Source organism: Polypterus senegalus, chromosome 18, assembly GCF_016835505.1.
Source record: "Polypterus senegalus isolate Bchr_013 chromosome 18, ASM1683550v1, whole genome shotgun sequence".
Classification (NCBI taxonomy): Eukaryota; Metazoa; Chordata; class Cladistia; order Polypteriformes; family Polypteridae; genus Polypterus; species Polypterus senegalus.
This window is the reverse complement of record NC_053171.1, coordinates 70,392,039-70,405,874: the sequence shown is the minus strand read 5'-3', so window position 1 is coordinate 70,405,874 and position 13,836 is coordinate 70,392,039. Positions and strand designations below refer to the sequence as shown.

General features: G+C 40.4%; 1 protein-coding gene across 3 annotated transcripts in view; it reads left to right on the top strand.

Annotated features, from left to right (window-relative positions):
• Positions 1-1,203: 1,203 nt before the first annotated feature.
• Positions 1,204-13,836, top strand: part of rgs6 (regulator of G protein signaling 6) — a 154,255-nt gene continuing 141,622 nt past the window's right edge. Inside the window, exon 1 of one of the 3 annotated variants that reach the window (XM_039741164.1) lies at positions 1,204-1,521. The gene's annotated coding sequence lies outside the window, so the exon portion shown is untranslated. Of the gene's footprint in view, positions 1,522-1,558; positions 1,759-13,836 lie in introns of those variants that run through there. The other 2 variants (XM_039741166.1, XM_039741167.1) reach the window with 2 other exon arrangements.

The following is a 13,836-nucleotide window of genomic DNA, read 5'->3' as shown; positions in this document are numbered from 1 at the left end:
GATATACTGTAATATTGAGAAATGGCTGTGATTAGCGTAAAAAATATCCAAACAAAAGCCAGCTGTTAGTTACATAGAAATTTGGCCATATTAACCTAATATATTACAAACATTTAACTGCATGCATACAAGTCAGAGGGTCACCTTCCCAGCTTATCTGAGGTAAGCAACGACACTCCATCTCTTATTTCACCTTCAGCAGCAAGAAGATGCCCAGTGAGGACAACCTGGTCCACCTCTTCCAGTTGAATCACTACAGAAGACCAGAAGTCCTAGAGATAGTTGTCTCAATTTGAACTTGAACTGCAACAAGAACACATCTCCCAGAAAAGATCCCGTCTACATTTTATTTCTGTTACCTATTTTGCCTTTTGCACCATTGAGTGTGCGTTTTCTTAGGATTAAATGTGGCAACACAATCTGGCACCCCAGCACTTCCTTGAAGTTCACGGGTCAGAGTCCTTCCACTCATCCACTTAGCTTGCTTACACGGTTAGAAAGGCCATCTACATTTCCACTCACCTCTCATTCTGCCTTTTAGGAAAAACCTTCCTCTTGCTTATAATAAAATGTTCAGGTCCTCGCTGGAGGAGAGCATGAATCTCCACTTTCTGTTCCCACTTTATGCAGTTGGACCCTATTCTGTATAGAAGACATGTCTATGAAAAGGCACAGCCACTCACTTTTTTAATATCATTAATTAGGTAATCAGCCAATCAATTAATTAATTAATTCACTTTAACTTTCCTAGCCAAAACCCACATGGACAATGGGAGAAAATGCAAACTCCACAAAGCCATTTACCAGTTTGGAACAAGTCTGTTTTCTGTATTTGCGGAGCAGCAGCGCTCACCACTGTCCAGCATGCTCACCACTATCTCATGGACTACATCCAGTTTTATTATTTATTACTGAAGATGGAGCCTAACTCATCAGCGCAGGCTGCAAAGCCGGACCCAAATCATGTATCTATTATCAATCACACCCAGAGTCTATATCTGTGTTCCATATAGCTGAACAGTATTACTGCAATGAGAAATTCCTTGTTTTCTTCCTCAGTGGGCGCTGCTGTAGTGCATTAAAGCCCCCGCCTCTCTCTCTCTCTCTCTCTCACTGTCGAGTCACACTCTCTCACTCACTAGCTGATAAATTCCTCGCTCCCGGTAAAACCCCTGGCATTTCAGAGAGAATCTCACAGTAGCTGGCGGTCTCTGCTCACCCCCAACCCTTGCCTAATTAGGAAGACCCTGCTACATCCTGCACTCCACTGGGCTCTTCTTCAGCTGCAAGCTTTTTAAAATGGGGGGAACAAAACCCTAAAGCTCCCAGCACTGATAGGCCAAGCCAGAGAGGACTCGGGAGGCAAAAAGAGCTGCTGGCAAGCGGTGGAGACTCTTTCTTGTCAAACTCTTACTCACTTCTTCCATCTTTTTTTTTTCCTTGACTGTGAATCTGCCTTTCTGCTGTTGCTAAGGAAAGTAAGCTAAAGAGGAACAGCGCGGCTTTCCTGTAGTTGCCAAGGTAATGGATGCTTCACTTGAGCTCTCGCAGAATGGGTCTCATTTGTTAGAATCGCACAGGGGGCCTCGGCGAGTGGAATTGGTTTTACTGCACTCCGACTTGCCAGAGCTGAACCATCTGCTCTAAAGTTGGTTCTCTCGGGGACGCTGCCCACGGGTGGCACTGCAAATTGCACGCCGTGTGCCTTGAAAGCAGATGCGCCTGGACCTGCAAAGAGGATACACGGTGAGACGGGAGGTAACAAGCACGGCTTCTCAGGAGGAGTGGGGGGAGCTATATTCTCTAGATTTAAAAAAAAAAAAAAGCTAATTTAATTTTCTTAATTACCAGTATTTTCAGGACAAACAGCACATTTATAAATGCATGTCACCTGAGATAAAAGACCCCCAACTGCAAATGTAGCAGTGAATACACTATCTGTATATGTGGAGTTTATAAAATGCATTGGCGGCCTCCACTCACTGCCACAATTAATCTCCCTCAGGTGACATTCTGTGGTCTGCAAGTCTCTCCTTGCACTGCACAGAGTTTCATTTTTTTTTTAAACATTATGGATTGTTATTTTCCATTTAAGAATTATCTTGTGAGTAAACCCTACGGCTTGATCACTGAGCAAGTCATGTAACTCACCTGCACGCCAGACACTTCACATGAAAGGTGCTGCATTAGATGAAGACTGACTGGTAAAACATGGAAAAGGGCTCAAAATGTAATGGTGTTGGGACTTCTTGAACATCCTGAGCTTATAGTCATTTAAGGGTGCTATACACTGAAATGTGAGGGTCACCCGAAAGGACAGTATCACAAAGTGATGTTGAGTAAAAAAGGTGCGATATAAAACAGTTCATTAACTAACTGATGCACTTCTGAAATGGACTGGCACCTCATCTAGGGTGGGCGCCCGCCTTGTGTCCAATGCTGCCAGGATAGACTGGGTTAACCAAGTCTAAGAATGTTACATTGTGTTATGTTATGATGGATGAGCGGTATACTGGTAATTAGTATAATCTATATTTGTACTTTAACTAAGAATTGTTCTTAGCGCTCTGCGACTGCAGCCAGTGAAGAGCACTATACAACAAATAAGTTGTGTTGTATTATACTGTGCACCGGTTAGCTCTACCCCGCACAGCTTCACATATTTAGGTTCAAAACTCCTCCAAGAAGTTTCCATGACAGGCTTTGGCTTCCTGAAAAGTTGCAGTGGAACAAGTGGGTCTAAAAATGTAGAGCAGATGGATGACTGACTAACTGACTGACTGCTCAACACTCATGTAAAAAATGCTATATAATGTGGAATCAAGTTCAGTTTTACAAGTGAATCATTGTTTGTATGTTTCTGCATTCGTTTGCTGTTCTTAGGTGGCAGCATAATGGTTATTGCAATGGCTTCAGGGACCTTCATAAGAAAATAATAAATTAACTAATTAATGGCACACTAGTTAATGCAGAAACCACACTGCTATAGAGACCCAGATTGAACTCCTATCCGTGTGTGGTTTCCGATTGGCATGTAATTTTGTGGAGGTAAGCTCTATCTCCATGTAATTCTGTAATATGAAAAACAGTTTAAAAAAAATCGACAGACAGACAGATGACTGCCACTTTGAATGGCTGGAGAGAAATTGTCTACCTAATGTATAAAGTTCATTGTGTTGTGTTTATTCTTTATACGATGCCACACCCTTGGTCCAATCTCAACAACATTTTTCAGATGTTTCCCACTTTGTCAGGACGAGAAACTGAGCTACTTTGGAACGCTAAAGTTTCATTTTTACTACAGCGAGTTTTAGGGATTCCTGGATTTGGAATCTGAAATGAATTAAATCAAACTAACTTGTCAGTAGGAGAGTCCACTTTAAGAAACACCATTGATTGACTTTAGATAGTTTTGCCTTAAAATTACTTACCCGGGTAATGCCAGGTGCTGCTGCTGCCTGTATAAAATAAAGAAAAATGAAGAGAGTGACTGAACTGTCTAACAAGGTTAATCAACATGGGGTGCTACATGACAGGCACTGTATCAAATAATAGTTATCCTGTTGACTGGTTCACTTGTGGTCTACTTTACTGTTCAGAATAAAGAAAAATGGCCAAAATGTGTTTTTGACACATGGTCCAACCATTCAAGTAACAGTGCGGTCCAGATGTCAAATGCTACGCCTTTTTGTTCATACGTACAATTTTTTCCTTGTCTAACTTTTTTCATTATTTTTATCTAAACTACAGTCACTTTTGCTTACTGCTAATATGTTGATTGATTGATTGATTTACTTGTTTATTCATTCTGTTCAATTCAGTTTATTCTTATGAAATGCACTTCAACATATTAGCCCAGCACAGCGTACTCTAATTACTAATACACTCGCACTCAGTAATAATAACACATTTATCTGCTTGAAGCACTTTTTAGCATCAGAATCCACTTATTTTCTTATAATTTGTTCTTGCATTGTCTAATCTTCACTCATCTTCTTAGCTCTCCTGTTTACTGAACGTGTGATGCTACGTAATGCTGGTTAGTTCAGACTGACCCCAAGGTGACCAGTGGTCTTCTTTCAGGGGAATGGAGTATCATGGCCCTCGCTGCTGTTTAAATCTCTCACGCATTACGACTTGGATTATTGCCTTTTCCAGCTTGGGTTTGGCTGAAAGTGGAATCATTTGAATTTTAGTGTGGTTGGGAGCTAAAAGAAAAATGAATGAAAGAACAACAAACATTGTGCCAACTGTCTATTCATCTGTCCATTACGTGAATCCACTTAATGGTCACAGGGAGTTTTAGCCTATTCTAGAAGTGCTGGGTGCAAAGAAGGAATCAAGCCCCACTATAAAAATGCTTTAGTATAGGAGTAGCAAAGTTTCCTATGCAGTAAAAGGAGAAATTCATAATAACTTGCATCCAATCTTTCTTACACTTCATCTCATTTAAGACTATAAATATATGAAACTCGCACAAATAGTTACAATTGCCAAGAAATGCCTGACAATACTGAAATGGAATCATAACTTATCATAACCACATAGCATGAATGGAATATCATGACCTGCCTCAACCACAAGGGAGTAGTTTACTGTGAGATAATGGTTTAAAGTACAAGTCACCAGGGGCCTCATGTATAAACGGTGCGTACGCACAGAAATGTTGCGTAAGAACTTTTCCACGTTCAAATCGCGATGTATAAAACCTACACTTGGCGTAAAGCCACGCACTTTTCCATGGTACCTCATGCCTTGTCGTACGCAAGTTCTCCGCTCGGTTTTGCAGACTGGCGGCACCCAGCGTCAAAGCAGTGCTACTGTTCCTGAGTGGTTACTCATTATTTTAATGACGCGGCTTTATAAATACACCGAAACTAACCGCATATTGTTTATTAGTGTAATGCATCTGATTGTAATTGACTCGTAACAATATAATGGTCCACAGAATGGTCAAACTATTCTAAATACCATAACTGCTTTAGCGTTGTTACTCTCTTCTTCTTCTTCTTCTTTCAGCTCCTCCCGTTAGCAGTTGCCACAGCGGATCATCTTTTTCCATATTACTCTCACTGCACCACTCGGAGTATTTATATCACTGTATCTGAGTGTGAATCACAGCAGCAGCTGATCGGAAAGAGAATTATCGGTATACAGCTTTAAGGACACGCTGTCTCAGCCACTGCAAAATGTTTTAAAGCCTTTCCTGTACGGACCTCGCGGTTCAGAAACAGTTTAATCCCAAGAACTTTAAATGCACTCAATCAATTGCACCTTGTAGAACTGTTAGGACTTATAAGTACAATCACCCCATTGTAAACTTGCACTATAGTTATAATATAGCACAACCTGAGCCACTTTATAAAGCGCGTATTTACATATGATGACGATATCATTTTTAAGGTGAAATGCAGCAAAATATGTTTGTTAAATTATACAGATAAAACTTTAACTTCATTTAAATAATCTATATTCTTCACTGGGAGTGTCGTTAAGGATAGAATAATTAAACATGTACTACGAAGATATTTCAATGTTCTTTAAACGTTTTGAAGAATCGGCGCTAAGCTTACAGATGGCTTAACGTCTATTACAGAGCTGATTGTATGGTGATCGGTTACTTGGGGAAAGAAAAGCAAGGACTCTTAGGGCGGCCACGCCAATATATATTGAATATAAAACAGAAAGAGAAAATAACAACACAGCTAAAAACACAGCGACAAATTTTGGCAAAAGTTAAATGCTTGTGTCATGAGCACGAGGCGGCTATGCAGTGTCCACAACGGACGTGGCCATCCACCGTGCATAAGATACCATACTGACATTGGCGGACGAAGGAGCCACTGATTCTTCCTCTGCCCAGTGCCACCACAAGCCTTGAGCCACCCCTGGGTACTGCTGCAATAAATTATTTCATCGAAGTGAAACTCATGTTTAATAACGTGCTTTAACTCCTATCATCATGAAAATGATATCACGTATACATCTCAGTATTTTAGTTATTCAGAGAGCTGTAATATCACGAATGTAATGGACTCTGTGTCCAGTTGGAGGAAGAGAGCCGGTTTAAGAAGCAAGTAGTGATTCACACACATAGAGCACATAGAAGATCAAATACAAAACAAAGCATTTAACGTGCTACTTTAATTACGATGTGATTTGAGAAACTGGTTAATTAAACGATTTTAAGATGAAGTTTATAATGTTCTACTAAATGACAAAATAAACTATGTGATTAAAGTGGAAAATTCGAGATTAAAGTTGACATTTCGTGCTTTTTCCCCACCGTGTGCCTTTTTTCTCTGTACCCTAATAAGCTTTCATATGACACTCAGACAGTGGGCTACAACTCGGCTTTTCACAGCGACTTTGATATGTGACTTCTTTTTTATTTCCAGCACTGTGCGATTTGTGAATGTGAGCTTTCAAGTTTCTCCAACACTCTATGTTACTCGATCAACTTCCTTTTGTTGATTATACCACGGTTTATTTGAACAAATAGTATGTTTTTCCTTTGCCTCCACTTGGTATTCGCTGCAATTTTTATATTTTCCCCCGTGCTTTTCCCATTGTCTTTTCACAGAAGGCTGCGCTTAAGGGCGATTTATATTGATTTGCATATTCAAAGAGGCGTAATTCTGGGAGGATTTGGGGCGTTACATAATGCGCGTGCACGAGCGTTAGTTTTCACACTGATGGGGATTTATGTAGCGGAAGAACGTGGAAGTTGGAGTATGCACAGATTCCTGCATCTGGATTTTTCTGTGCGTAAGCACATTTCGGCTTTTGTGCTTACGCCATGTTATAGTGCGAGTTCTATGCACTGCGTTATACATGAGGCCCCTGGGCAGTACATGGTGTTAGAAATGTCTAGTTAAAGAGCAAATCCCAGCAACGGCTTCAACATACATATTGTGGCACCAGCATAGATGCCAGCAGTGTCTGATGATGCTGAAACCACTTTAAGATGGGAACACAAAAATCAGTGATCTGCCCTAGAGTTGTCAACAATAGCTACAGGTCAGGAGGGATTGGGTATTGTATACACAAAGGGGTCATATGTCTTCCATCCATCCATTTTCCAACCCGTTGAATCCGAACACAGGGTCATGGGGGTCTGCTGGAGCCAATGCCGGGCAGGGCGTCAACCCACTGCAGGACACACACACCCAAACACCAAGCACACACTAGGGACAATTTAGAATCGCCAATCCACCTAACCTGCATGTCTTTGGACTGTGGGAGGAAACCAGAGTACCCGGAGGAAACCCACGCAGACGTGGGGCAAACATGCAAACTCCACGCAGGGAGGACCCGGGAAGCGAACCCAGGTCTTCATATGTCCTCACAATGAAAAATAAATAAATCAGTAAAAATAAAGTTTTGCCCGATTTAGAATTTAGCTACCCTCCCTAATTAACCAAACACCAACCCCAGAATACAAAGCTAGTAATGCCACTGGCTGTTACCCGTGGCCAACCCATTGATAAAGATTGGAATACAGACCCCAGTTCCCTAGCTGTCATCCATAAATGGGTACTATTAAATACTGGAAAACAGACATCAATGATCAGCCCTGTAGCCATCACTTGTGGGCTGAAGAGACAGGAACACTGATATCAGTGGTCAGCCTCATTGCGATCGTTTGTGGGCTGCCAATATTAAAGATGGGTGATTACTAGTGGACTACCACGAATAAAGCGTGCAGAGTGCAGACACTGGCGATGAGCCCTGTAGTGGTCAACCATGAACTGCTGTTATAAACAATAAAGCAATAACTGATGAGCTCAAAAGTGAGAACTGATGTGTGAAAATCGACAAGACAGTAATTTGTTGTTCTTTACACACAACAAAAACTAAGTTTTACCACAAGGGAAACTTCAAATTTCTAGAATGTTGAAGAGACTGGATGGACTGGAGTGAGAAGGAAAGCCAATTAACCTGATTTGATTGACATGCAGTAATTTGCTGTTCATACCTATTTTTGAATTGTAAAAAGAATACAATTGTCATTTACTGGTACAACATATTAAAGGTTAGTTCAGATGACTTTTCATTTCTCAGAGTCCCATTAGCAAGAAAGAAAAAGAAGTTTACAGATATTCACCTTGGAGAAATACGTGCTCAAATGTGTTATCTCTAATTTTTCTGAACTTTCTCTGGACAATGGGGTATTGGGGCACTCTGCGAGTACCCATCTCTCTCCCTGCTGCTCCCAAAATAGCTGAGCTATGCTGCCCGTTTATATCATGCAGAATTTACAGCACAATCAGGTCTCACCCCATGCCTTTCAGCAATTGGGCTGGTATTAAAAGCAAATATTCATTTACGTACTACAGTGTTATTTAGGATTTCTGAAATACTAATATTTCTTTATCCTTTATGCTCCTAAAACAACACTCATTCCGAAAATGTGTGATTATGAGGGTCATGAAGCTAAGCTGTCCAATATTAAAGAACAAAAATGATATCTTTACATTGTCCCAGATTTGTCAATTGAGCATGCAGGAAAAAAAGAAAAAAAAAAAACATAGGATAAAAAGCGAGCTAGATTGGTGAACTGCAGAAAGAATGACCTGCATTAGAGGTGTGGAAGCGGTGCTGCCGCGTGCGCATTATTAAAAGATCGACGACGGTGTGAAGGATGTTGACAGAAATAGGCCGCGCTGTAACTGATGAGAGTGCACGACAAGGCTGTGCAAATTTCCAACAAGCAGGATAGCAAATGAAATGAGAGAAAGGAAATGAGGAGAGTCTTCAATGGTTGTGCTCCTGGAATATTGAGACAAAGACACAGAAAAAAATACCAACCATGACTTGCAATAATGCTAAACATACAAAATAAAGCATGACGCTTAAACAAAACGGGAAAGGAATCTGCGTTTGAAATTGTGCAGCTACTGCTAGCCTGTTAACAGAGTCTATGTGCCTGAGGGTTAAATGATTAGCCATCTCTTTCATGGAGGTCATCTGTGGTTGCTGGGTTTGATGGGGTGTCCCCAATGTGACACTCAAAGAAGCAGATACAATGAACTATGACAAGGCAAATGATGTCTTAATTTCTTTTTATAAAATCAGACAGCTAATTCTAACTTGAAATCCCTCCGTTTTACACTTCATTTTCCTGTTTCTTGACTGTAATTGGGCATCTAGCTTTTCTTGTCCCGCTGCATGAATTCCAAAAGGCACTACTGTGCCAGAAAATATTTGAATAATTCTAGCAGAAAAAGAAAGTTTTGACAAGGGGGTATATTACTGACAAAGATACATCCATTTATCCGGAGGGATGACACAAGCAAGTTAGGATTAAATCCTGAGTGGCAGAGGTGCAACCAAGTCAGAAAGTCGATCCGAAGAGCAGTAAAGAATAGGCGTATAAATAAAACAGATACACTTGAGCATTGCAATATTATGTTTTGATAGGTTCTCAAAACATTGTATCGATTTTTAAATACTAATTTACATGCAAAGATTCATGGCACACTGTGCTTCATTTTGTGTTGTGTTCAAACCCCTGAACGCTAGATAGCAGTGCTGTAATGAATCTTCAGATAGCCTAACAACATAAACTGAGACAGGAAGTAGCATAAGGGCACGCCGCTAATGGTAGCGTTAGTAAACCTAGCTGACTAGTAACATCACCACCAATGGTTGAATCCAGAAGAGAGAAATACTTGAGAAATACTGTGGCATACTGTGAACCTTTAAAGCAGGATCTAAAAGTACAAGCACTTTCATTTTTTGACTGAATTAGGCACATGTTAATTCCTTTGCTCAGAATGAACAAAAAATAATGCTATGATTTTTTGAAGTAACAGGGACTTTGATAAACGCAGTTGCATATCCCTCTGTTCTAATTGCATAAAAAGTAAACTTTTTTACTCAGATTTTATGCATATGGGGGTATGTTGTTTATACTATGACAGTTTTCCTAAAATGAAATAAAAAAAAACTGCAATATATCGCAATATATTAAATCGTAATCCCTGTATTATGATACGTATCATATCGCAACATTCTAGCCAATACACATCCCTAGTCAAGAATAATGAAGGAATATGATTAGCGAGGGATCCTGAAGAAAAATGAGGACCCTTCCCTCAGTCAAATGAACATGAAGTTTAAAGAAAACTGTTCAGATTTTGAGTCATTCCTTTATTAGTTTTTAAAGAAAACTCCAAGAAAAATGATCTTTTTGCTGTATGTTGGTATTTTACTATATTTTTATATTTATATTATATTATTATTATAATATATTATTTATATTTTTACTATATGTTACTTAGCCCATGTAGCCTGTTAGCACTCCCATTACACTGTACTTCTGACCCGAGAACAGGATTCTTGACCAATGAATGAGAGGGAGAAGCTGATCATGGAGCATTATGGGAAAGCCCTTCTTGTTTATGATGTCAGCTGACTTTACAGAAGTATGCGTTTAAAAATAATTTAGCCAAAAAAAATATATTTTGCACATTTTGCACATACAACAGAATAATTGACTTGGATTATGCCATACGAGTAACAGAAGATTTTTCCATGGATGCTTTTCACATCGTTTGCCATTGTACAGCACTTGTCACCATTTGGACCAATTATATGATAAACCTTTTTTTCTGTTCTTTATGAAAACATGTGAAACTATACACAAATAGGCCTCATTAAAAAACATACTGGTGGTGCACCAAGACATCAATTGTTTTCAAATAATCAAAAATAATCTTAAATCAAAAAAGTAAATACAGAAATGTACTGCACATAATTCATAAAAAGGAAAAAAAATGTGGAATTAACACTGAGAGAATTTTAAACACATTCCCTGTCAAAACAGTGACCAAATGTTTACATTACCTCAATGTTCCTCCATTGTGCATAACATAAGCCTTCGTACTCAACAAATTGATGTGGGCACTGTATGCATTGGCACAACAGGTTGCTAGAGGGAGCTGCCCTGAAATGGCCCCATGACTGTTTTGTGAAAATAGGTGGTCAGGAAATTCCTCAAGTGGTTTTAGGGAAACTTTCTGATAAAAAGACGACTGAAATAAAACATGAACCAGGTTTATGCTGTTTGTAGTTCAATTTACATTTCAATCAAGTCTAAACCTTGTGTGAACAATTTATTCTTATTACTGCGATATTAGGACTTGGAACATGCCAAACACTATGAAGCTTCCTAACATTACTCTAGACATCCCAGTGTTTAGTGGCCAATGTATGTTTAGAGGTTCGTCCTCAAGTTAACAGGCTACCTTCTAAGCACCTATGACATTACAGGGGTTACTGATTTTTGCCAATGTGGAGAGGGTGGTCACAAAGGATAGGAGTTTAAGGTGCAATTGTCAACTAGGCAGAGTCACGTACATACTTTATATGTGGAATTTCTGCTTGTGGCGTGTGAGGTGTTCAGACCAGCACAAATGGCACAAAATCTTTATATTTCATATTCAAATTAGATTTTACAAAAATTTTCAGATTAAAAAAAAAATGATGTAGGAAATCATCTGGAACAGTTTTGTTATGAATGTATTTAACACAGGATTAATTTTTTTACTTATTTTTTTACTTTCCTCTTAATTCTAAAGACCTACAGGTATATGGACATTATTAGATTTACGCCAGGAGGTGGGATAAAGTAATTATTACCGTAGGACCTCTTTAATTTTAGTCCTATTCGAACTTCTGATGTCAAAAACATTTAATGGACTGTGTGGTCACACATAATTAAGATTATGGAGCCTTTTACCTTCTATAAAACTCCTTGTGAAAAACTAATCACATGCAAATAAAATTTAAGTGTGTGATTACTTTGTATTATTTATGAACGTGGGGGCAGCACAGTGGCGCAGTGGAGTTTGCATGTTCTCCCCTTGTCTGCGTGGGTTTCCTCCAGTTTCCTCCCACAATCCAAAGACATGCAGGTTAGGTGCATTGGTGATTCTAAATTGTCCCTGGTGTGTGTGTGTGTGTGTGTGCCCTGCGGTGGGCTGGCACCCTGCCTGGGGTTTGTTTCCTGCCTTGTGCCCTGTGTTGGCTGGGATTGGCTCCAGCAGACCCCCTGTGACCCTGTAGTTAGGACATTGCGGGTTAGATAATGGATGGCTGGATGAATGTGTTCTTAGCGTCCATTTTATTTTGTTTTTTTCAGTCATCACCATTTTGTGGAGCGCTGGTACATAAGATGACGATGTCTCTCTCTGTGCATTTCCTGTGCAGCAAGAGTGAGAGAGCGCGGGAGAGACACAGACAGACACACACGCACGCGAGAAAGAGACACGTACACACACACACCCGAGAGAGTCACACGCACACACACGTGCGAGAGAGACACATGCGCACACACACGCGAGAGAGACATGCGCGCGTGAGAAAGAGACACACGCGCAACAGAGACACACACAGGCGCACACACACGAGCTCGCAAGAGAGACACAGGCGCACCCACACACACATGCGAGAGAGACAAATACAGGCAGGCGCACGCACACACGTACGCAAGAGAGACAGACACAGGCATACACCCGAGAGAGAGAGAGGAGAGAGACGAGCGCACACACACACACACACAGAGAGAGAGAGACAGAGGCACACACACCCAGCCTTGAGAGAGAGAGAGAGAGAGAGAGACAGAGGCGCGCACGCACACACACACGCGCGAGAGAGAGAGAGACAGAGGCACGCATACACCCAGAGACACAGGCACACACACACGCGAGAGACACAGGCGCACATACACACGCGAGCAAGAGAGACACACGCCTGCACACACACACACACACACGCACACACGCCAGAGAGGGCTGGCCACATAATCCACTGTAATCATGTTTTACAACAAAACAACAGAAACATTTAAATGAAAAAATGAATTTAGCAACTAAAAATAGACTGCGCTCACGCTTGCAGTCCTTGTTGGCGATTGATGCATTTTTTTTTGCGGTGGGACGTCGGATAATACAGAATGTTGGATAAGCGAAGGTTGGATAAGCGAGACTCTACTATATATATATATATATGTTATGACCAAAGCGGCAAGTGGCCGGCCAAATCACGAAATGGCCGATTTCGCTGTAAATTGAACGGCCAATGTCCAATCTTTTCCTTTTCCACATTTCACATTTCTGTTATCATTTTAGCCCTAAAATAGTGACTTAACATCAGGGACCTATTTTATTGACGTTAAGGTTAGCGTTTGAGTGAGGGGAAGGCCATCTAAAGTGGCGTCCGTTTTCTGAACAAGTCCCGCCTTGAGCAGTTTCTCGAGCAGAATGGAAAACTCACTTCTGAATCTGCAGATCGTCGCACCTTGAGTGGACAGTCTTACATCAGCGCATCGGATTTTGGCCGGCCAAAGTAGCATATACACGGGTCATTTCTAGTAATTCGGACATTGGCCACACCTAACTGCTAAAATGCAAATCGGCCGGCCAATTCAGGAACTGGCTGAACTATATCATATATATATATAAAATTAGCAATAGCTAATTAGCTAATAAATAGATTAGCTAAAATAAATATATGTATATAAAAAAAATCATCAAGAGCCCTGCAACTTTTTTTTAATCCTAAAATTAATTTAGGATAATCAAGGTAAAAGTAAGTTTTGTTCATAAATAAAATCAAAACGACTAGAAACAAGAATATGGCAAGGAGCTAATTTCCTTAATAATAAGTCTTTAAGGGTGGCACAGTGGATTTATATCCAAATATTGACCCGCTCACTAGCAGTGTGGTGTTTCTCATGCTCATTTACCCTCTTCTCCAGGTTATCTAGTATTCCTCCAAAGACAGGCCAACTGATGCATCTAAAGTGGCCCACTGCAAGCATTTACAACA